This window comes from Chlorocebus sabaeus, chromosome 7 (assembly GCF_047675955.1).
Source record: "Chlorocebus sabaeus isolate Y175 chromosome 7, mChlSab1.0.hap1, whole genome shotgun sequence".
Lineage (NCBI taxonomy): Eukaryota > Metazoa > Chordata > Mammalia > Primates > Cercopithecidae > Chlorocebus > Chlorocebus sabaeus.
Genome location: NC_132910.1, coordinates 106,936,554 through 106,963,176, shown reverse-complemented (window position 1 = coordinate 106,963,176; position 26,623 = coordinate 106,936,554). Strand labels below are relative to the sequence as shown.

At 34.3% G+C, this 26,623-nt stretch overlaps 1 long non-coding RNA gene across 1 annotated transcript in view; it reads left to right on the top strand.

Moving 5' to 3' along the window:
* LOC119622106 (uncharacterized) overlaps positions 1–26,623 on the top strand; it is a 62,522-nt gene that overhangs the window by 15,739 nt on the left and 20,160 nt on the right. The gene's annotated exons all lie outside the window — the stretch shown is intronic.

The following is a 26,623-nucleotide window of genomic DNA, read 5'->3' as shown; positions in this document are numbered from 1 at the left end:
ATCCAGTGGTGAAATTGCTGAATCAAAGGAGAAATGAGAACTTAGTTGTAATGCTTTCTGGAATGGTTACATCAGTAGATATTGCATCGTTGCTTGTGGTGGGTTTCTTTCTTTCTTTCTTTCTTTCTTTCTTTCTTTCTTTCTTTCTTTCTTTCTTTTTTTTTTTGAGATGAAGTCTTGCTCTGTCACTCTACCTGGAGTGCAGTGGTGTGATCTTGGCTCATTGCAACCTCCACCTCCTGGGTTCAAGCAATTCTCCTGTCTCAACCTCCCCAGTAGCTGGAATTACAGGCATGCGCCACCATGCCCGGCTACTTTTTTTGTATTGTTAGTAGAGATGGGTTCCACCATGTTGGTCAGGTTGGTCTTGAAATGCTGAACTCAAATGATCCATCTGCCATGGCCTCCCAAAGTGCCAGGATTACAGGCATGAGTCACCGCACCCAGCTGGGTTTCTTGTTTTCAACGTAATTAACACATTTACAAATATCCAGCTATCCAATGTTGTCAGTGATAAGTAAACTTGTATCTCTTTGTGCAATTTACTTTTTTCTTTTTTTTTTCTGGCTATTACTGAGGTTACGTATGTACTTATATTAATTAGTCTTTGAGATTTTTCTTACTTTGAATTGTCTATTTCTTTATTTTTATATGAGTTTTCTCATCCATTTAAAGGAGTTCCAGGTATAATATATGTGTTCATCCCTTGTTGGTTTTAGATGTTTAAATATATTTACCCAGTCTATCTCAAATTTTTTGTCTATAGAATCCTTAATCGAACAGATGTTTTTGATAGAGTTGTCGTTCAATGGAGTAATCAATAGATGCCACATATTTACAGTTGATGGATGAGTTATTGAATTCCAGTTATTGAGTTCAAGTATGTTCTTACTGACTTTTTGACTGCTGAATCAGTTCATTTCTGAATGGTATCTCCAACTATAATACTGTACTCATTTATTTTTTCTTGCAGCTCTGTCAGTTTTTGCTTTTTGTCTCATCTATTTTGACACTTTCTTGTTAAACACATATACTTTAAGGTTTGTTACATCTTTTTGGCATGTTAGCTCTATTATCAATGTATTATGTCTCTCTTTATCTCTGATAACTTTACTCACTCTGAAGTCTGCTCTAAATGCAACATAAATATTAAAATTAACAGATACTTTGCTTTTTTTAAAATTGGTGCTAGCCAGGTATATTTTTCTTTACTCATTTACTTTAAATGTGTACGTGTGTTTATATTCAAAGTGGGTTTCTAATAGATGACATATAGTTGAGTCTTCTTGTTTGATATACTCAATCTTTGTCTTTCGTTAGTGTATTTAGACTTGATATTTAAGATTAATATTGATACTATTCAATTAATTTCTGCCATATTTGTTTGCATTTTCTGTTTGCTTTCCTTTTCATTTTGTCTATTTTTGTTTTCACAGTTTTTCTCTTTTTTATAGTTTTATTATTTATTTAATTTTTTGTTTTTAATTATTATAAATGCATAATAGTTGCACATATTTATGGGGTAGCTGTGAAATTTTGATCCAAGCATAAAAGGTGCACTGCCCAAATCAGGCTAATTGGGATATCCATCATCTCACGCATTTATCATTTCTTGGTGTTAGGAGAGTTCCAATTCTACTCTTTTTGTTATTTTGAAATATACAATAAGTTATTGTTAGCTACAGTTGTCCTATTTTGCTACCAAATACTAGGTTTTATTCCTTCAATATAATTCTATTTTTTTTTGCCCATGAAATATACTGTTTTATCACTCTCCCACCTACTACTCTTTCCAGCCTGTGGTAACCATCATTCTACTTTATCTCCATGAGATAAATTTTTTTAACTTTCACATGTGAGTGACAACATGTGACATTTGTCTTTCTGTGCTTGGTTTATTTCATTTAACATAATAATTGGTCCCATCCATATTGCTACAAATGATAAGATTTCATTCATTTTATGTCCATTAATTCCATTTTATACATCTACATTTGCTTTATTCATTAACCCACTGCTGAACACTTAGGTTGATTCCATATATTGGCTATTGTGACAGTGGATTACATGATAGTTCTATTTTTAGTTTTTTGAGGAATCTCCAAATTGTCTTCCATACTGGCTGTACTAATTTATATTCTCACCAGCAGTGTACGAGGGCTCCCCTTTCTTCACACATGCCAGCTTTGCCTGTCTTTTGATAAAAGCCATTTTAACTGGAGTGAGATGATACCTCATTTTAGCTTTGATTTGCACTTCTCTGACAATTAATGATGTTGAGCATTTTTACATATACCTGTTGGCCATCTGTATGTCTCATTTTAAGAATGCTTATTCTGATATTTTTTTCCATTTTAAACCAGATTATTTGACTTTTTGCTATTGAGTTGTTTGAGCTCCTTATATTCAGGTTATTAATCCCCTGTCAGATGGGTAGTTTGTAAATATTTCCTCACATTCTGTGGTTTGCCTCTTCACTTTGTTGAATATTCTCTTTGATGTGCCGAAGCTTTGTAGCTTGATGAGAAGATTAAAAACCATATGATCATTTCGATAGATACTGAAAAGCATTTAATAAAATTCAGTATCCCTTCATGATAAAAACTCTCAAAAAACTGGGTATTGAAGAAACATACCTCAAGACAATAATAACTGTATATGACAAACTTATAGCTGGTATCATACTGAAGAACAACAGAAAGCCTTTCCTTTTCATTTTTTTCTTTCTCTTTTTTTTTTTTTTTGACAAAGTCTTGTTCTGTCACCTGGGCTACAGTGCGGTGGCATGATCTCGGCTCACTGCAGCCTCGGCCTACCAGGTTCACGTGATTCTCCTGTTTCAGTCTCTCGAGTAGCTGGGATTACAGGTATGTGCCACCACACCCAGCTAATTTTTGTATTTTTAATAGGGACGGGGTTTCACCATGTTGGCCAGGCTAGTCTCGAACTCCTGACCTCAAGTGATCCACCCACCTCGGCCTCGCAAAGTGCTGGGATTTGTGAGGGCCATGAGCCAGTGCACCTGGCTGAAACAAGATAAGGATGCCCACTTTCACCACTTTTATGTAACATAATACAGGAAGTCCTAGCCAGAGAAATTACATAAAGGAAAGAAATAAAAGGCATCCAAACTGGAATGGAAGAGATCAAATTATTCTTGTTTTCAGATTACATAATCTTATTTTCAGAAAAACCTAAAGATTCCACAAACAAAACCACTAGAACTAATAAACAAATTCAGTAAAGTTGCAGGATACGAATCAACATACAAAAAAGAATAGCATTTATGTATGCCAACAAAAACAGTCTGAAATAGAAACTATGAAAGTAATACCATTTACAATAGCCACAAACAAAATAAAATACATAGTAATAAACTTAACCAAAAAAGTGAAAGATCTCTACAATGAAAACTATAAAACATCAATAAAAGAGATGAAAGAAGACACCAAAAAAAAAAGAAAAGATATTCCATGATGATGAACCGAAAGAATCAATGTTATTAAAATGTCCATTCTACCCAAGGCAATTTATAGATTCAACGCAATCCTTATCAAAATACCAATGACATTCTTCATAGAAATAGAAAATATAAGACTAAAATGTATATAGAATCAGAAAAGGCCCTGAATAGCTAAGGCAATCCTGAGCTAAAGAACAAAGCTGAAGTCCACACGTTACTCAACTTCAAATTCTACTACAAAGTTATAGCAATGGAAACATTGTAGTACTGGCATACAGACACATAGACCAATAGAATAGAATAGAGAACTCAGAAATAAATCCACACATTTTCAGTTAACTCACTTTTGACAGAGGTATTAAAGACATGCATTGGAGAAAGGAATGTTTCTTCAACAAATAGCTCTGGGAAAACTGGATATCTATATACTGGAGAATGAAACTAGACTGCTATCTCACTGTACACAAAAATAAAATCAAAATTAACTAAAGACTTACATCTAATACCTGAAACTATGAAATACTGGGTAACCATTTCAGAATATTGGTGTGAGGAAAGATTTCTTGAATAAGACCTCAGAACCACATTCAACCATAGTAAAAATGGACAAATTAGATCACATTATGTATTTTACACCTTGAATATTTTCTGATTTTATTTTCCCTCATTTCTTAGCATGTTAATCACACTTTTTTTCTCTGTACTTTTCTAGTTGTTACGTTAGAATTTTGCAACATACATTTACAATTAATCCAAACCTGCTTTCAAATAACACCTTATCACCATGTAGGTAATGCAAGTACCTTGTAATAACAAAATATTACTAGCTTCTCACTTCTGTCCTTATAGTATTGCTACTTTCATTTCACATATGTATATGCATGCATATATTTGTGTATGAGTATATATATATACACATACATATATATGGACACATAATTGAATACACTGTTGCTATTATTTTTATTGTTATCTGTTAAATAAGGAAAAGAAAAGTTAGTATTTTACGTTTACATATTCATTTTCTGGTGCTTTTCCTTTATTTATCTTGATCTGAATTTCTGACCTACATAATTGTCTTCCCTATGAAGAACTTCTTTTGTAAGGCAGGTTTAATAACAAAAAAAAAAAATCCCTTAATTTTTATTTTTCTGAGAGAATCCTTATTGCTCCTTTACTTTTGAAGAATAACTTCACGAGGTGCAGAGTTTTAAGTTGGTGGGTTTTATCTCTTAACACTTAAAATATTTTATCCCACTCTCTTCTTGCCTGCTGTGCAGCAAGCTTGCTTGCTTCCTTGTTTCTCAGGATAAGTCAGTTGTAGTTCTCTGCTCCTCTATAGGTGAACTGTTTTTTTCCTCTGGTTTCTCCCAAGATGTTTTTTTCATCTTTGATTTTCTGAAGTTTTTATATGATATACCTAGATGTACTTTTTTGGCATTCATTCTTCTTGGTATTTTCTGAGATTTCTGGATCTGTAGTTTGGCGTCTGACATTAATTTAGGGAACTTCTCATTTTTGTATCTATATTGCTTTAGCTCCTATCTCTCCTTCTTCTCTTTCCAGTATTATCATTATGTTTGAGTTAAATCTATTTATAGTTGTGCCACAGTTCTTGGACATTATGTTCTGTTCTTAGCATTTTAATCATAGTTTAAGTTGATTTTTAAATTCCTGGTCTGATAATTCCAACATTCCTGCTATGTCTGAATATTGTTCGGATGATTGTTTGGTCTCTTCAAACAGTTCTTTTGCCTTTTAGTGTGTCTTAATTTTCTTATTATACCTTGTGGAAAGGTAGATGTGTTGTGCCAGGTAAAAGAAACTTCTATAAACAGGCTTATAGTAATAAAGTGGTAAAAAGGGAGAGGAGAGGAAGTGATCTATAGTCCTACTATTACATCTCAGTCTTATGGTAATCCCATGCCTCTGGACTGCAGACTTTTCTCAGTCTCCCTACTGCCTACATTAGGTGAGACAGAATGACTAGAGAGGCTAGAGTTGGGTATTTCCCTGCCCTTAGGTAGATTAAGCTCTGATATAATCCCAGTGGGTTAGGCTCTGGTTAATCAGTTTCTTTTGAGGGTAGGCCTAATTAAGAAGAGAATTTTCTGGCATGTTTCAAAATGTTTCCTATTCCCCTTCCCTTGCCAGAAGCATGAGTGGATTTTTCTCCAGTATTCACTGTAAGGATCTGGCAGAATTCCTGGAGATAAAAGTTGTAAGAGTCTGAGGGTCCTCCTAGATTTTTTAACTCTCAGACTTGTACACTCTGAACCTCCAGCTATCCATCAGCTGCTGTTCAGAGTTTTCTAACCCAGCACTGTTGTTATGAAGGTTTCTACTAATGGATTTCTACTCTAGTAAGCTGCGATTCTCTGTATGCACCTATCTCTCGAATTGTTGGGGCAGTAGATTTGTCCTGTGACCCCACTTGTCTGATGGATCTAAGAAGAGTTTTTAATAAAGTTTTAGTTTGTTCAGCTTTTTATTTTTTGTTAGGACTGAGTGAAGACTTCTAAACTCCTTATATGCTTGACCCAGAAAACAGAAGTCTATAACTTTATAAACACATACATTTGGTTTGGTCTGTTTCCTCCCCCTTTGAATTTCTTTATTAAACCTGTCAAATTTTGTCCAGGCTTCATGATTAACTTAAAAATATTACCTAATATCTGACACTTGATCTCCCAACCTAGACATATTTTTTTTTATTTTTAGATTTATATCTACTATATTTTAAGGTACTTATTAATTTTGACTCCTGTAAGAAGTGTACATGAAGCTAAGCATGTATTTAGATTAAGTGCTAATTAGTCAAATAAGACTTAACATAAAAAGTAGGATTTGAACTGGTTCTGAAGAATTAGTCATATACTGACCAAATGGTCTCTGACAAGTAATTTGACATTTTTGGTATTTTGAGAACACTGTATTCAAAATGCACTTTTAAATCAACTTTCTCTTATGTGCTTTGTAACTGGGGTTGACAAACTACAGCCAGTGGACCAAATCCAGCCACTGACTATTTTTGTAAAGTAAAGTTTCATTGGAATATAACTTCTTCAGATTATTACCAAGACTGTACGTCCTGCAAACCTAAACATTTACTATCTGGCACTTTATAGAAAAATCCTGAGGACCTCTGCTTTAAGAGTATAAATGGAATATAGATTGAGAGCCCTTTGGAATCTAAAAAACCCCATCAATACAAATTCCCAAGTTTGTATTAGTTTATTTTATTTTTGTTTATCTGAATTGCTCCTCAAAGTTTGAGTCCCTGAATGGTAGCATTGACATCACCTGGGAAAGAAGTATAAACTTTCCATTGTGCAAGATGAATAAACTTGGAGATCTGATCGAATGTATAGCTTTTTGAAAACACTAATACTGAAGTTTCTATAAGACTTTGAGAATAATCATCTCATCTCTATATAGATAACATCTGTAGATAATCATCTCTCTATAAATAACAAAATAGTTTGTATACTTGAAATTTGCTAAGATAATAGATTCTAAGTGTGCTCACTATATCAAAACATGGTAAATATGTAAGGCAATGAATATGTTAATTAGATTATTATGGTCATTACTTCACAATGCATACCTATATCAAATCAAGTTGTACACTTTATATATACACAATTATTTTTCAAAACTAAAAAATCAGAATTGTATATTCTGAGGTCCTATGCCCGATCTACTGAATTAGAATTTATATCTTAAAATGCAACTGATATGCACAGAATGGTTTGAAAAATTCTACTTTAAAGAGTGTCAATTGAAGAACCAGCATCCAAACTCAGATTTTAGCTGACTGCCTGAATTTGGCTTCTGCTGCTGTCACTTACTAGCTCTGAGGACATAAATAAGCAACTTAAATTCCCTGTGGCTCAGCTTCCTATTTGTAAAATGCAACTAATGTTGTTGTAAGTATCTCAGTGTCATTTCAGTGATAAATGAGTTAGTGTGTGTGTGTATACATATGTGTATATGTATATACACACACATTATATATATAATATATATAACTCATTTATATATAATATTTGGAATAGCACTTAATATGTGCTATGACATATAATACTCAATATATTATCATTACTATTACTATTTAAATATATAGAATCTTCATTTTTAAAATGTGACTGGCAAGCCAATTGGCTTAGATCAATTAGCAAATTATTGGCTAATTAATAACAGTGCCTCAGAAGAAAGGTGTGAGTACACTCAACTCTAAATCAAAGCCTTTACATTTTTTTAACTATAATCAACCAGCATAGGAATTAGAGATGATTTTTTTCAAAGTCTTATAGAAACTTTAGTATTAGCTTTTTCAAAAGTTTTTATCTGAATTAAAATGGCTAAGCAATAAGATTCCAAAACTTTTCTTACTTGATTTGACGCTTGAGAATATTTCTAAAGTGTCTACTTCCATCAGCCATAATCACTACTTTTCTGGAATGTGTTCATATCTAATATCACTTTGACTGACAGTGAAATGGCCCCTACCCGAATTAGAACTCCTGAGGAGAAATGCCTCCCAAAAAGCTGCTGCTCTCAGGAATGTCTAGATGACACATGCTTAGTTTAGTTACAGGTTAAAGGTTATTTCATGGGCACCTGTGGATAGTTAAAAGGATAAGTAATTCAATCAGAAGTCATTTAAAATAGAAACCCATTGACTGGGGATTTGGATGAGTCTTTACATCTGCAGAATGAAAAACAAAACAAAAAAAATACTACTCATTTTATTTTGAAATAAATCAGCTTTTAAATCTGGGATTAGTGAGGAATTTACTATGTAGAAGAGAGAGTACTCACTAACAGTATTTTCTTAGAACTGTTACTTCCAAATATATAATTTATTTGAATAATGATCAGGTTGTATTGCTGAAAATGTGAGATTTATTTAAAGCAGCAAGATCTAAAGCGTAATATCCCAGAAAAGAAATCTTTTTAGCATGTGTTAGTGTTGAGCGTGCAGAAGAGTAGAGTTAAGAAGAATAAGCATTGAAGCACTCTCCTAATGGAGTATCTAAAATTGTACCTTCCGATGGGAAAGGAACCAGTCATATGTGACCATTTAAATTTAAGTTAAAGGCCAGGTGAGGTGGCTTACGCCTGTAATGCCAGCATTTTGGGAGGTTGAGGTGGGCGGATCACCTAAGGTCAGGAGTTCGAAACCAGCCTGACCAACATGGTGAAACCCTGACTCTACTAAAAATACAAAAATTAACCAGGCATGGTGACCGGTGCCTGTAAGCTACTTGGGAGGCTGAGGCAAGAGACTCGCTAGAACCCGGGAGGCAGAGGCTGCAGTGAGCCAAGATCGTGCCACTGCACTCCAGTCTTGGCTACGAGAGCAAGATTTCACCTCAAAAGAAATAAATAAAATAAATTTAAGTTAAAAACTAAAATTAAGTTCAATTTTAAAATGTGTTCCTCAGGCACACTAACTACATTCCAGGGATCAGTAGTCACAGACAGCTAGTGCTTCATTTTGTGAGGTCGTAGAAACATTTCAGTGTTTTAAGAAGGTCCTGTTTCACGGTGCTGCTATAGAACATAGCAAAGACTACAAAGGTACAATCTTAGAATGATTTGGTATGGAATAGCAAAGTTATCTAACATTTTTAGAATTTAAAAGTGTATCTATTCTTTGTAGAAAGCCAAGTAGCAGAATATTCTTTTAAACAATAAATTCATTGCATTTGGGTGAGATTTCATGTTTTGTGGCATCTAACAATAGACCTCTTACTTTTTTTTAAACTAAAGACATCTTGAGACTTTGGCAGGGGATTGTTGGGGTTTGCCCTTGAACCTTCTGATAAAAATATCACAGACATTGTTACAAGTGATTCAACAACCTTGAAGTCAGTAGCAGTGCAATATTTTGACCTTTAGTTCTACAGTTTTATTCAGATATTTTGTTCTTGTGAAGGTAATTCAACACTACTAAAAATAGAATAATCTCATTAGCAAAATAGGTATTGAAATTCAAGTCAATTTAAAAACCATTCACTTAATAATCAAAATAGAACAAAAGTATAGTGAGTATAAGGATAATGTGTATATCAGGTTACTTTGGACTTAATTTTGGAGCAAACATGTTTTATTTGGAAATTCTGGGAAAAGACTAGGATCAGGCAGCTGAGAGAAAACGAGAAGCTCTGTTCCTCCTTTATCTCACTCGGCTCCCATCAGGACACATTGGGAAGCTCTGATATCAAAGTATTATGAAACCACATTTTAATATCTACCTGTTTTTCAAAAACATGAACATTGTGTTTGTATTATAAATTTATGATGTGTCACAAAGAACCTAAGATTTCTTGTTTTTAATAATACACTGTCTGCAGATGCAGTGGCTTGTGCCTGTAATCCCAGCACTTTGGAAGGCCGAGGGGGGCAGATCACCTGTGGTCAGTAGTTCAGGACCAACCTGGTCAACATGGTGAAACACCATCTCTACTAAAAACACAAAAAATTAGTTGGGCATGGTGGCTCATGCCTGTAGTTCCAGCTACAAAGGAGGCTGAGGCAGGAGGATCGCTTGAACCCCGGTGATGGAGACTTCAGTGAGTCGAGATTGCACCACTGCACTCCAGCCTTAGTGAGAGAGCAAGACTCTGTCTGAAAAAATAAATCAATAAATAAAATAAATAAAAACAATAGTACACTGTGTTCATTAAATGCCACTTTTTAATTCTTTTATTTTTTATTTAATTTTCCATAATTTTGTAGCATTTCATGACAATATATTAGACATATTAATTGTCATATTTATGACTGTCACCATCCATACTATAGAATGCGTAATTTCTACTGAAGTGTGATAGTGACTTTATATTTAGCTTTATATTTTGCAGAATACTGTAGGTTTAGATTTTTACTCTATCAATCAAAAAATAGTGAGGGCAGGGAGAAACCTATGAAGTCCTCATTTAAAAAAAGAATATTCTCTGCACTGCAAGCACCTGAAAGTTCCTCAGTGAGACTGTTCCATCAGCTAAAAATAGCTGCAAAATAAACGTGAAGAAATATTTTCTGTGGTATTTACACCTTTCAAGTAGAAGTTACATTTTTTTCAGTAGTTCAAAATAAATATAACAAGGATATAAATGCCCCTTAAAGACTTTCTTTATTCTCAGAATTACTGGTTTTAAAAAAGAACCAGATGAATTAAGCTTTATTATGCTCTTATTTCATTCGGCTAAACTTTACGTCAGATACTGCTGATATTTACTGATACAACTGACTCTGGTAAGTTTTTTTAAAAGGATATAAAACTATATTAGATTTGAATATTTCCAGGATTACATTTACTTGGAAATCTGCCAGAATTGTCTAGAATATCCCTAATTAGGTCAACAGAGAGCACAGAAACAAAACTTGGTTCATAAAGTGTCATGTTTTTAGAAGCTCTGATAAAGGCAAGTTATGGTTTTAATGTCTTTCTATCCATGTTTGCATAGTCTGTATACAGCTGCACAAAAGAAGCTCCATGCCAAATATGCTCAAAAGAGCCTGTGCCAGACCGAACAGATAATGGCATCACACACAATGATCCTGTGGGTCAGTTTTCTTTTGTAACTCTAACATTAATTACTGTCTTCTAGAAAAAGAGAGAGAAGAAGCGGAATGATCATTTTTTCTGTCATTTCTTATTAAAAATAGCATTTCCTCAGGATTACAACAAAATTCTAGAACAAGACCAAGGTGTTGCGAGTCTTTTTCTCTTGTGAAAATATAACAGCTCCACCTTGAGGTAAAAGTATTTTACTATAGTTTGAGGTTGTATTTGAAGTAGAAGGTTGCATTTGGGACGACTAGTGACCAATAATTCCTTATGGCAAAATAAACAAATAAAGAGCTCTAAAATTATACAAGGGATTTTGAAGCTCATCTTTTGTTCCCACTTTTGGTCAAAAACAACACCAGGTATTAGTTACCTGAGGAGGACAAATTACTGTAATCTGACTGGTCATTTTCAGACTGGAATTTCATGCGGTCTATATCTGTGTTGATGAAATTTTATTTGAAGTTCTCAAAAAGCAAACTAGAACTTTAAAAATCGATTTACTCCTCTGGTATCCACTGGTACATAAATTTCTGCCAAGAAAATACACAAATGGAACTTTCTCTTGATAGAATCTACCACTTATATCTTACTTTTGGCAAAATGTTGCTGTGCTTGCATGGAAGATAAAAAGTGAAAGATAATATTCTATATGTCACTCACTTTCTGCAGCTGAGCCTTAAGGCTGATCATTTTTGTTTTTCTTTTTGACTCACCTTTCAAGGGTCAAGCTTGAAGTTGCAACAGAAGTAGATATGGAAAAACGAAAATCTTCCTCAAGTAAATTCTAGAGTAATTATCATCTCACCATGCTCTTTTCCTGGTTATAAATATGCTAGAAAACATTCTTACTATATATATACATATATATGTGTGTGTATATATATATATATACACACACACTTTTTTTTTCTGAGGCTGAATCTTGCTCTGTCACCCAGGCTGGAGTGCAGTGGTGCGATCTCGGCTCACTGCAAGCTCTGCCTCCCGAGTTCACGCCATTCTCCTGCCTCAGCCTCCCGAGTAGCTGGGACTACAGGCACCCGCCACCACGCTGGGCTAGTTTTTTTGTTTTTTGTATTTTCAGTAGAGACGAGGTTTCACCGTGTTAGCCAGGATGGTCTTGATCTCCTGACCTCGTGATCCACCCGCCTCAGCCTCCCAAAGTGCTGGGATCACAGGCGTGAGCCACCATGCCTGGCCTCTTACTATAATTTTAATAAAGTATTTCTGTATATTTTCTTCTGATTCTTTTTATTATTTTATATAAGTTATTTGCCCATGTAGTCAACTTAGAATTTTTGTGCATGTGTGTAAAAGTGATATTGCAAACTAATTTTCTATATGAATAAAAACTGTCTCCATGTTGCTTATTTGGTCATTGCAGGCATAGGAAAAAGTCATTTTTTAATATTTATCTTGTATTACTGACTAAGCCTTCTTATTAAATTCAATGGTTTTTCAGTAGATTCTTCTAAGTTTTTAAGATTGATGGCCATATCATCTAAAATAATGCTGCCTCTCTTGACTCAATATTGGTAATTGCTTTTATCTAGAAAATCATGCAGTTATTATAAACCATAGTGAATTTTATAATTTCGTTACTGTTTGTATATTTCCATTATATATTAATATTTAGAATTTAACTTTATTTTTTAGTCTCAGGTTAGTTGCACAAGGAGATACAAGTGCCACAGACCCACTTTATGGGATTAGTGTCCACCAGCACAGGGGACACTGTGGCAGCCTTTGAGTGAATTAGCTGAGCGACACTTAGTTTGCAACACACCGAATGTAGCATCTGATCACAGTTTAAGACATTTGCGAGGGAAGAAAGAAAGGAAGATGGAGAGAAGAATTTAAGTCAGATGTTAGCACTAGCACTCACTTTCATATTCACCAATTGAGGGCTAAGGAAAGCAGCTGGATGTCCAGGCATTAGGAAAACGTTCCCCTAAGAATGTGCCTGCTATTCAGCTGCTAAATTCCGTTAAAATTTCCTCATTCTTGTGGTCCATCCTTAACATCTTCTTCTGACAGCTGCAGATGCTCCTTCAGAGCTTGGGTGGGTGGGAAATATATACAAGAAAACATAAAAAATATTTTGGATGTATATTCTCAAAATAAGTGAAGAAGAAATATTTAAATAAACATGGCAAATGTGCTATATTGATTAATAAAATATATTTGTTTGGTATTGAAATCAATTATTCTCCAATATATTGGGCTATAAAATGCATTTTAAAATATGGTACATTCAGCAGGAATAAATGCAAATTTTTTTAAAATTAAGAAGCCCTTTTCATACACATTTTTAACAATCACCTCATAATGAAACAATCACCTTTCAATTTTCACCTGAAAATTGAAATTAAGAACCATAAATTTTGGATTTAAAAGTGATAGACAAATCCCTATAATTCCTGGTTTCTTTAAACAGAAAGAACGTAAAGTATCAGTAAATACTAGTTATTTTTATAGATGAAAAATTAGCGCAGCTCCAGGGAAGAAACCCTTGGGTCTCAGGTTTTCTAGATGCAAAAGAGAGATAATAAGTACACCTGCAAGGTGACAATAACTGTAATGTGATTAAAGATCATGGCCTGAAAGACGCTCTTAAGAAAAGCATGCGTCAAAGCTGACAGTGTAACAAGGGGTCCATGAGTATTTGATGGAAATGTACACACTTCATCTTTTTGCCTGATGTCCAATTAATATGTTTTATTAAACCTGAAGTAAATTTGCCCTTAAGCAAAAATTCCTGAAAGTGCTCTTTTACTGTTCATTAGCTTCAAAATAAACAGATCTCCGAGCCCCTTCCGTGAAATTCAGTAACAACTTGGGTGGTACTTGTATATTAAAGGACAAAGCAATACAAGTTTTGCACTTTCCATATGGAGCTGGAATCACATAGGATATTTAACCTATATATTTTATCTTAAGTATATGAGTGCCTTTTTAAGGAGATTAAGGGATGAGGGGACATATCAGAGCAAACCATAGGAGATAACCTGGCCCTCCCACTTCCTGCCTTAGTTAACAGAACATGTAGTATCAGGATGAGGAAGAACAGGCAGGGATTAAAGAGTTCCAGGAAACGTGTATCATCATGCAAAAGAAAAGAGCTGGCAGAGTTTCTAGGGCAATCCAGCAGTTCCCTCAGCTCCTTGGCTAGATTCAGCATGCTGCTGCTACTACTTCCCCTCCTCCATCTGAGGTGAGGCCAAGTTCTTAAACTCCTGGGTCACTATCTCCCTGACTGAATCATCCCAGAACCAGGCATCCGACAATTAGGGTCAGTCCATAAGTCTCAGAGCTCACAGAAATGATTGACACTAACCATTTCTAAACCTACTTAGCCTACTTATCCTGTTGTCTTTGTCTGTTTTGTGCTGCTACAACAGAATACCTGAAACTAGATAACTTAAAAAAGAAGAGAAAGAAACAAACATTATTGACTCACAATTCTGGAGGTTGGGATATCCAACAGCATGGCACTAGCATCCATCAAAGGTCTTTGCAGCACATTGTCCTATGGTGGAAGGCAGAAGAGCCACAGAGAGCAAGAAAGAGATTGAACTTGCAGCCTCGAGCCCTTTTAAAATTGGCATTAATCCATTCATGAGGGTAGAGCCCTCATGACCTACACACCGCACGTTAGATCCCACCTCTCAACACTATCCGATTGGGGATTAAGTTCCCAACACATGCTTTTTTGGGACACACATTCAAATCATAGCATCTGACTTGCCCATTCCTTCCTACAAAAGAAAAAAACAAAATAAAGGCTGTTGCTCACTTACCCCCAACCCCCAACTTCTTCTGCCTCCTCACCCATGCTGGTGGTTCCCTGTGTTGCAATGTGTGACATGATGTGCCCCTTCCTCTTGTGTGAGTAACAAACTCTCTATTCAATGACAACCATGTCTTGATCTGTTGGCTTCATCATACTTGAATCATAATAATAAAACTTGCATTTTAAAACATCTTGTCCCTCCCTACTCAGCCTGCTCAGAACATAGGCACACAAATCCTTCTTTTTCTGAGAACCACCTATTTTTTATGCCTATTTTGCCTGACGTACTCTTACTGCTTCTTCCTAATCCACCAAAAATACAGCTCTGCTTCAGAAACATTCCTTACTTCTCTGGATGAGTAGAAACTCTCTTTTGAACCCCTGAAGTATGATATTAATGCCTTGATAACATTTAGCACATTGCATTATATTTGTTTACTTCTATGATGTTTTTGGGTCTTAATAACATTGTGTTATTTAATTTCGGTATTCCTAGTGCCAGAACCTGTCCTGGCTATGGATAGTGCTCAATAAACATTTACTGCACAATACAGTTTTTTAACAAATAAAAGTTTTCTTCACTGTGGGTACTGAAAATGACATCTTCCTTTTCCAACCTCATTATTTATACAATTCATTTGCCAGTTGCTCCTTACAGTGGACAATGTCTGATGTATATATCCTAAATCCCAAACTAGATCATAAATTGCCTTCTGTGTATTCTTGTATGCTTAGTGTTGAGCCCAGTGCTTACACATGCTAATAGCTGATTGAATGTTGACTTAATTTAGATATACCTGGTAATCCAACCCTATTCAAATTCTTTTAAAATAGAACAAGAAATAAGCAAGCAAGCACTGAAAAAAGTCTTGAGTATAAAACCCTTGACAATATATGCAGAGGATTATTACATCATGATTCTTGGTGTCTTAAGGCATCGTTCAAACTCCTGGTTCTTAAGTGTAAGCTGTGCTGCATGAATGTTAACTAAGCCAGTATCAAAATATACAGAAAAATAGAATTGTCTATCACAGAAAATGTGAAAATTAGCATAAACATAAATAAATCATACTGTCTTATTTAGAAATTCTATGTCTACAAAGTTCCTAAAACTTGTGAAAGAAAAGAAATCTTAGAGAATTTACCACTATCTCATGGAATTCAAGGACAAGAGCAAGAGTTGGACTGAAACCGAGACACAGAATATTGTCAGAAACCACAGGACTGCTTATTTACATTCTGTCTCTTTCTCCACCCTCCATTCTCATTCTCTCTTTCTCTCTGCCTTTCTCTCTTTACCTCTTCATCTTTTTTTATCTCATTATCAGTTTCATTCTTGTTTCTTTCTTCTGACAGCCAATGTTTTTCATGAACATTTCTGGTTGTAAAATGCCACTCCTGCCCCAGCACCATTCATTGTGCAATGTACATCCACTTTGCTTTTGTGCAATGTACATCCTCATCAGTTTCCAGCGAAAATTCTGAGTTAGACATAGTCATGGGTTTCTCAGAGGGATACCCAGTATATTTAGGATACAAATCCAGACTTTCCTTCTGCATTTGGGGCAGGACTAATTTTCAAAAGTCACAACTCTGGAGTCACCTTTGATTTCTTTTCTGATTTTTACACTTCTATCAGGATGTTCTAAATACATGTACAATAATTTCATAAAAATGGCGTTAGATTGAACTTAATACAAAGTTATGATCTATGACCCATGGCTACTGAATAAAATTCAGATTTCACATTATGCCTGCCCCTTCAAGGCCTCATTTTAGGGTAAATGTTTTTTGAATTTTGTTTTACCCTAAGTCATGGTTTTTTGTTACGCAGCAGCGTTGCTACCTATCACTTTTGATAAACTGCATGGGCTTCACTTCAGAACCATCACAAAGTCCTGCTTTTAAAAAAAATAGTTCTCTCACTGAATGAAAAATACAATAAGCCAAAAAGGCAACACTTTTGGAGACAGTATGCCAGTGGTTTTCACCAGAATGTGGTCTATTGTGATTCTCTAAACTCATAAGTTGTCTCCATTACTTAAAAAGAAAAAAAGAGATTTGATGAATGGTAAGAGGATTTTATAATATAAACATGGAAAATGAATAATTGTTATTTGACAGCAGGAAACCAACAGTATTAAAAGGAAGCAGACCATCATAATTGTTTCAAGAGCCTAAATTAGAATGTCAACCATCTAGATTGAAGACCAAATTATTTCCTTAGTCCAGATCGAGGATGGAGATAACATGACTTACCCATCAGAAGACTCTACTATTTTCTGTTGGAGAAAAAAAAGTTTTAAATGGATAATTTCTTACAAGTTTTAAAATATTCATTTGTTTTAGTTTCATTGTACAACAGAGATATCTTTTGCCCAATATATATTTAACCACAGACAATAAAATGAGCTTAACCCTTAATTTGTGTGCTTATAGTAGAAAAAAAAATACAAACCATGGTATTGCATGGTACTCTTTCTTTTGTCTAAAACAGAGAGTACAGAGGACTGAGTACGTACTTGATCAGAAATCTTTCTTTAGCCAACACTTCTAAGGTATCCTATCTTTTAAAACAGTGTTCAGTTTAAAAGTAAACCCACTAAGATGTTTATGAACTGTCTTCTAATTATTGAAAGACTGAAATGATATATTTACATATAATTTTGAATTAAAAAACAAGTCTTCATGCTTACTTTAATAAGACATATCTATATGTCATGATATAATCCATTTTACAGTTTGATAGGGTATAGTAATGAAAACTTACTTTAATTCCATACAGCTGAATTATCTCACATAAATTTGTGAGTTGAACAGATGTTTTTGCTGGCACATTTAGATAGTTTCTCTGAACATTCTCCTCTGCTGATGAGTTGCAGTCTCCATTACAAGGAATGCCTTAAACATAATTGTAGTACAGCTGTAGACATAAATGGTTTTGATGGTGTTTAAGCTCCATAATATTTTAAGTGGCTTTTCAAGCCTCAATCAAGATGGTTTTAAGTCATTAAGTCTATGCTTTTGCAGCTGATGATTTGTGTCTTAGAGATAATATTCAGTGGCTACCACATTGTCCCTTTAGAATATGTAAACTTTTGTATCATTGTGTAATTTTTTTACTACTGAAAACAAGAAATTTGAGAATTCTTGAATTCAAAATGAGTACCAAAGCATATTTCTAAGATGATCTCAGACTGCAGTAGAACTAATTAATTATGTTTAAATGTTCCAACTTCGACCACCATTTCTTAATTTTCTCAATCCAAGGATATCTGCCTACAGGACTTAGGAACCTAGAGCTGCTCTCACATTTACTACCTTTGGGCAAACACACAAAAATGTCTGCTGAATACTCTTTGACATTTTCCTTGTCTTTTTAATGGTGAGCAAGGACAGGGGTCAGAACAGTGAGGATGTAAAGGACACAGAAGTTCACTAGACAGAGCACAGGTGACTTATTTCAGTGAGACTTGAGGTGACTTTTCTTCACTTCTCATTCTGTTAATAAATGTTTAAAGAAACGACATAATGTTGAGAGATCTGGGAAGAGTGCTTTTTTATTTTTAATTTTTATGGGTATATAATTGTACATATTTACAGGGTACGTGTGATATTTTGATACAAGCATACAATGTGTAGTGATCAAATCAGGGTAATTGGGATATTTATGACCTCAAACATTTATCATTTCTTTGTGTTGGGAACATTTCACATACAGATTGTTTGATTACACGTCCAGCCGTAGCTGTGGCACAGTTAGTATTAGTGAATACTAATATCTTTGTCTTTAGACATTCTTATTGGTGGATTTCCAAAAATAACAAGTTACTTGAGAAATGCTTCATTAATAAGCATAATCAACTTACTGTTTGCACATTTTCCTCAAGTCCATGATGCAGGAGGATCTGGGAATCTTCTCGTGGCAACTTGATAATCACTTTGTGAAAAAGAAAGACAAATAGAGAAAATGTAGGTAATATAGCACACTGCTCTTTTCAACAATTATTTTTAGACCACATTGGAAAAAAAAACCAAAACCTTAAAGCCAACCTCGAACAATGCCTAATTTTTCAGTACTCTGAAGCATATATATGTGTATATACACACACACACACATATGTATATATATAATATATATTATATATATTTTTTATATATATACATATATATATATATATATATATGGATTTCATTCTCTCACTTAATTCTCCAAAAAGAAGAAAAGTTTATTGTAAATAAAAGAGGCAAGGGTGTAATTAATATTTGGAATAAATATTGATTCACCCTAGTGAAATTGAAATAATTTAAAGATAAGTCTCAGTTCCTCCTATATAAAACGCAGAAGGCTGTTTGAGAGCCATCTGGTGTGTTAGAAAATGAACAGACTTTGGAGCAGAGAAGCCTGAGTGAGACCCTGCTCTTTATTTTCTGGTATTAATATCCTGGAATCTTTACCCAATTTCTTACTGCCCACATTTCCTCATGTACAGAATGACAGGAATCACGCAGGGGTGGCAGAGGCTTTGCGTTGCGTTGATTCAATGAGCTGATACATGTGAAGCACCCTGTTCAGGTACCAGCGCACTTGATAAGTATTAATTCTCCTTCCCCAGTTTTTTGTTTGTTTTTGAAGCCTAAGTAGAGGGCATTCTTTGAAGTTTACTGGTATGGAAGAAATCAGGATTATTAATTCAGAAACCTAAATGTGTCAAATTCTAACAACAAGGACATGTAATCTGCTAATGATTAAGAGTCTGGGAACTTCGTTACAACAAAGTCTATGAAAAAATCATTCTTCCGGTTAAGAAAGTCTATATTCTCTTCAATATTACATGTAATAATTTGAAATTTGCCTTTTCCAAGCATGAAAATTAGAGAATAGACATTGGTTCTTCAGAAGAATTTGAGGTGGTATTTGAAGCTAATTAATGCCCATATTCCCAAGAAGGCATGCATCAGGTTGTCAGAGAGCTTATTCTAATCTTGTATTGGCTATGTTGACAGCTACCACATTCAGATCATTATTTTGTGGCCCAGGGCAAGTAATTTTATATTCTGAAAAATGTTTACCTTGATATGATACATTTCTGTCAGCACATATTTAGAAATGGTAAGAGCCAGGAGCACATATGAAGTTTTATTCAAAACAAGTAATTTTCTTCTTCTCAAAACAGAATCCCACGGTAAATAAAATACTGTATTTTTTAATTTTAAGAAAATATGAGGATGATCTTAATAAAATTTAAATATAAATTTTACAGGAATTATAACCAGAAGGTCTATGTTTAAAGTCAATCTACGAAGGCTTCATATACGACATGTCACTTTTTACTTCTTCTCCTAGAATTTGTTTAAAAATAGAGAGAAATATATATTTTAAAGCCACAAACTCAGCAAAACTAAGAGAAAGAACAATTTTCAAACTTAAACATATATGGGAAAGTTTGTAAAAACAGGTAGGATGGAACAGAAGGGACTGGAAAAAGAAAAAAGAAAAAAGAATGTAGACAGTAGCTCAAGTTAGCAGATCTCAGTAGGTACCAGCAAAATATTCATTTCTTGCAAGTGAGTAGTTTGTCCTTCAGGGCTAAGTCATAGCTACTCTTTGCAGCAATGTGGGGAGGATCAACTGGGTCAGAAGGATTGGATGATGTTTTCGAAACACAGCTTTTATTCAAAAAGGCAAATTAGGTAGGGCTGTGTGGAGAGATACCAAGAGCCACTTCCCTAGGAAGCTGGCAGCAGTTGAAAACCCACCTTTAGATTGTGAAGCTTGGATGGCTACACTGGCCTCATACTTGCCATGGGAATCCTTTCCTGGTGGCTGGTCCTGGTGCATTAATAGAAATGCATCTATCGATGAATTTAAAAGTGTCATCTCATGTACCATTCAAAAAACATATCAAAGTGGGAAAAACTGGATAAAGCAGAAAAATTAGCAACTGATGAAGACTTACTGAAAAAATACTGCCACAGAAGAGTTGAAATACTACAGTCAAATATTTTGTCATGTATTAAAACATCTTAATGAATTAATCACCTTTATTAAAGAAAAGCACTGATCAGAAACACAGGAACTCAAGAAATTCATACCAAGATAACAAGAGGAGATGAAGTGTGAGCAGGTGGTCTCAAGAAGAAAATATAGAAAAAAATTCTGACAAGAAGAAGATATTACAAGAACACAAAGCAGAATACGTTTTGTCAAAAAAAAAAAATCACAGTAAAGGACATTGAGTCTAGAAATAAGAAAGACAAGATGAAATGAAAAAGAGAATCTTTAGAAAGAGAATCAAATACGTAAAAGACAGGCGAAGGAACTCCAACATGAATGTAATTTAAGCCCCAAAGCAAACACAGCAATGGAATAGAACAAAAACACCAAGAGAGGTGATATTATTCACCAAAACTGGGTGGTAATAGAGAGGAGGAGAAAGGATGAAAAGGAAATATGCTATTTGAATATTGTTCATAGTAGAGAACTGGTAGAGATTATCTTTAAAAACTTGATAATAAGAGGAAAGGTATAATTATTAAGAACAATAATAAAAAGAATCAAAACCTTTCAAAAAAGAATCAAAACATTTCAAGATAAAAGAAAACACATATACACAAAAAACACAGAGCAAAGAAATAGACTACAAGGCAAAATTACTTTAATAACCATAAGGAGAAAAGAAAATAATTTGAAAGTCAGACTAAATACGATTTATAGTAATAAATATAGATAACTTAATTCTCCTATTAAGAAATATATTTAGTCTGATGGCAAAACAAAACCTAAATCTGCAATGTCACAAGAATCTCATGAAAATTAACTCTATAATTGACCACAGAAACATCCTAAATAAATCCAAAAAGAAGTTGTAAATAGCACAGAAAATACTCCAAATCAAAATGCAATGAAACAAAACCATTGACAAAATTTATAAAAAGAAATGCCTCTTCCACTAAGAAGTTTAACAACTCTTTCTTAAACCAATCTTGGGTGAAAGGGAAAATATAAAGCAAAATATTAGAATATAACAATAATGAAAACATCAAATCCTTTGAGATGTAACTAAAATAGTATTTAATTGAAAAGTTCATGACTTTACATATTTATAGAAATAAAAACATGAGCACAATGTCTTTTAATAACCAACTCAAAAACCTAGTAAAAGGCCAACAAAATAAACTCAAAGAAAGCAAAAGGGAAAGTACTTACATAACTATAAACTATAAATATTATTATAATAATATTAGAAAACGTATTGGAAAAGAAAAAAAACAGAATTAATAAACAGTAATAAAAATAAAAAATACCATTGGCAAACTACTAGATAATCTAATCTAGTATATATTTAGTAATCTAATATATATACTATATATGTTTGTGTCTGTATACCAACACAGACACACACACACATACACGAAGACCTGTATAAATTAGCCAATTATCTAAGAAAGTTCAAAGTTTACTTGAAAAGAGGCAAATCTAAATAGGAGACTGATTTCCTCATAAAAGGTAGAAAAAATTAAACAATCTGCCTCCATTGCCAAAAAGCACCTTGCCTAGGTTATCGTACAGAGCAATTCTGCAAAAGCTCTTAAAATCAGATAATTCTAAGAGCACTTATATTAGTCCAAATCACACATGCAAACTCAAATATGACATTCATTCTTTTTACGTAGTTAGTATAATTTCAGCCCCAATACCTGTAAAGACCACATAAATGCACATACACACAAATATTAACATGTACACATAAAATATAGGTCAAATTGTTCTAAAACATCCCTGCAAAATTCCTAAAGCATATTTATAAAAATAATCCACAGATATGTTTTTTGTTTTGTCTTGTTTTTGTTTTTGTTTTTGTTTTTTTGAGATGGAGTCTCGCTTTGTTGCCCAGGCTGGAGTGCAGTGGCACAATCTTGGCTCACTGCAAGCTCTGCCTCCCAGGTTCACGCCATTCTCTTGCCTCAGCTTCCTGAGTAGCTGGGACTTCAGGTGCCAGCAACCACGCCCAGCTGCTAATTTTTAAAAATATTTTTAGTAGAGACGGGGTTTCACTGTGTTAGCCAGGATGGTCTCGATCTCATGACCTCGTGATCCGCCCGCCTTGGCCTCCCAAAATGCTGGGATTACAAGCGTGAGCCATCGCTCCCGGCCCAGAAACATATTTTTAAACATATTATAATCAAGGTTGTTTATTTTAAAATGCTGCAAAATTATTTAACATTTAAAACTTATAATTCATTTTCAGTAGATGAGAAAATCAACTGATCATTTCAATACCTGTTCTAAAGTCATCTGAAATAATTCAAAAATATTGACAATTGTTAAAAATATCCAATATGATATAACAGAACAGTTACTTCCTTAACGTGATATATAATATAGACATATATGTAACTATATAGCATTTTAAATTATTTTCAATTCTATTCTGAACAAGAATATGCAACAAGAGTTACATAAAGATGCCCCTTATACCTTAATTATGAAATATTATATTGGCATTATGAGCAATTATTTAAAACACATATGCATAAATGCTTTGTCTGAGCTATTCAAATTTTGGAAATGTATACTCAGATATACTTGGATATTTAGAGGATAAGATAATTTGAGGTATAAATATTGAAAAAAATAGGCAAAATTATCACCGTTAGCAGAATATGGCTGAATCCCTGGAAATCTTCAAGTAATTGTGGAAAAGCTATTAAAACAATAAGAAAATCCAGTAAAATAGCAGTGTATGAACATTATTGGTGTTCATATAAATATCTGCCTTTAGAAATTATGTCTTTAGGCCAGGCATGGTGGCTCATGCCTATAATCCCAGCACTTTGGGAGGCCAGAGTGCAGGAATCACGCAGTCAGTAGATCAAGACCATCCTGGCCAACAGAGACCATCCTGGCCAACATGGTGAAACCCCATCTCTACTAAAATACAAAAAATAATAATAATAGTAACTGGGCGTGTTGCGCGCCTGTAGTCCCAGCTACTTGGGAGGCTGAGGCAGGGGAATCGCTTGAACCTGGGAGGTGGACGTTGCAGTGAGCCAAGATCGTTCCACTGCACTCTAGCCTGGCCACAGAGTGAGACTCCGTTCTGAGCAAACTATCTCAAGGACAGAAAACCAAACACAGCATGTTCTCACTCATAGGTGGGAACTGAACAATGAGAATGGACTGAACATGGACACAGGGTGGGGAACATCACACACCAGGGCCTGTCATGGGGTGGGGAGGGAGGAGGGATAGCATTAGGAGATATACCTAATGTGAATGATGAGATAACGGATTCAGCACACCAACATGGCACATGTATACATATGTAACAAACCTGCACGTTGTGCACATGTACCCTAAAACTTAAAGTAATTTAATAAAAAAAAAAAAAAAGAAAAAAAAATGCTTCCAGTTACAGGACACAGAACTGCAGCAAACAGCATTCTTATGGGTAGCTAACAGACATTAGAACTTCCACCCTTCTTTGAGACACCTGAGCTCACTGGTGAACTCTGCTTCCAAGTACTCCTGCAAAGCACATTACAAGCTCAGTCCATGTTCTCAGCCCATCAGCTTCAGTTCACATTACCACACTTACATATCAGTAACAGTAAGGAACACACACCATACAGCATTCACGGCAGTTGACAAAGGGGTAGGGGGAGTACAAGTATCGTTTCACTTTACACATTCAACTAATGTGGATTATCTGAGAACAAAAACTCAAAGTCTTCCGACAGATGTGGATGTCCTTTAAATGCAAAACACATTTGCACATTATTTGCCATCATTGCTTTCTGCACACTCTCTCACCAAAGCCACAGGATTGAGAGACATAGCTCTCCAAGTTTAACAATATGCATTACGCACCACCAAGTCTCTGCACACTTTCTCTCCTTTTCTTGCTCATACTAGCCTTTTGTGCCTCAGCACCACCATCAATCGTACACAAGGTTTCAAAAAAATAAAAATAAAAGAAAAGAAAGAAAAGAAATCACGTCTTTAGATGAGAAGATGCACGAAAGAACATATCTAAAAGTTAACTTGAATCTGCAAAACTATGTTGGAAAAATTTTAGAAATAAAATTTAATCAAAAATAAATCCCAAAAGAATAGAAGGACTGGTCAGCAGTCAAGACATTCAACCTCACATTGATATCAAGTCTCTCAATTTATGCAAAATTTTAATTTGATTCTCATTAAAATACCAATAAAAATTTCTTAACACTGAGGAAATTAATTCTATGGTTCATGTGGAAAGAAAGTAAGCAAGAATAATTTTTTTAAAAAGTGAAAAAAAGAAGAATATTATCTGCAGCAGACAACAATGTGTATTTTAAATGATCAAGACCAAACATTAGTGTACAGTACTTCTGATGCATTTCTGAAAAGACAAACCAATTGAAAAAATTACAAAGGTTGGATATAGACCCAAAAACATAATAGAGTTGGGAATATGGCAATCACTCCATCTCAAATTATTAAGAGATGTTTGACTTTTCAATAAATGCCTATTTGGGACAACTGGACTGGCATTTGGAAAACAAACAAACTGGAACCATACCTCCCTCAGTGCATCAGAATAAACTCCACATGAACTAAAGATTTAAATGTAAATAATAATTGACTTATAACCTTGCATTAGTAGTTACTAAGTATGACTTATGATCTAGATGATATCATCCAAATGAAAACAAAAACAACACAAAACAGGCTGGGTGCAGTGGCTCAAGCCTGTAACGCCAGCACTTTGGGAGGCCAAGGTGGGCAGATCACGAGGTCAAGAGATAGAGACCATCCTGGTCAACATGGTGAAACCCCATCTCTACTAAAAATACAAAAATTAGCTGGGCATAGTGGTGCGTGCCTGTAGTCCCAGCTACTCAGGAGGCTGAGGCAGGAGAATCGCTTGAACCTGGGAGGCAGTGAGCTGAGATCATGCCACTGCACTCCAGCTTGGTGACAGAGTGAGACTCTGTCTCAAAAACAACAACAACAAACCCACAAAACAAAACATCTTCAAGTTTTTTGAAAACCACAAGTAAAACTTTAAAATAACTATAAACAAAGATGATTGACAAACTACACAAATGAAAAGAAAAATTTGCAACTTCACAAATGGTTATTGTAAAATTTAAATAATCCCTAAAAATTAGTAACAAGAAAAATTTTAAAAAGTTGGGAAAACAATATGGACTGGCATTCATATGAACAAAAATACAATGACTTTTAATCATATGACAAGATGTTCAACCTTACCCATAACAAGAGGAGAGCAAGTTAAGAATACACTGAAATTACATTTTTCTTCTATTGACAAAATACAAAAATTAATCATTGTTGGTTAGCCATAGAAAAGCAGGTATTCTCATACATTTCTGGAATAAATTAGTTGAACTATTGAGGTTAATTTGATAAAGTTTATCAATATGCAACTATATACGTATACACATAAATATTCATATACATGCACAGAATTCCATTTCTGGAATTTAAACTGCAATATACTTGTATATTTGTGAAATGACAATTGTACAAGATTATACATTGAACTAAAAGTGTATTAACTAGCAAAATACTGGAAACAATATAAATGCTCATTAGTAGGAAACTAAATCACAAATTGCTATGCAGTCTTTTTAAAAAAGTAATTCATATACTGACATGGAATTTTTGCAAGGATAAATTTTAAGTAAAAAAGACAAATGATGAACAATGTGAAGAAGAGGGAAGACACAACTGCATAAAGGATCACTAGACATTGAAAGAGTGATTTCC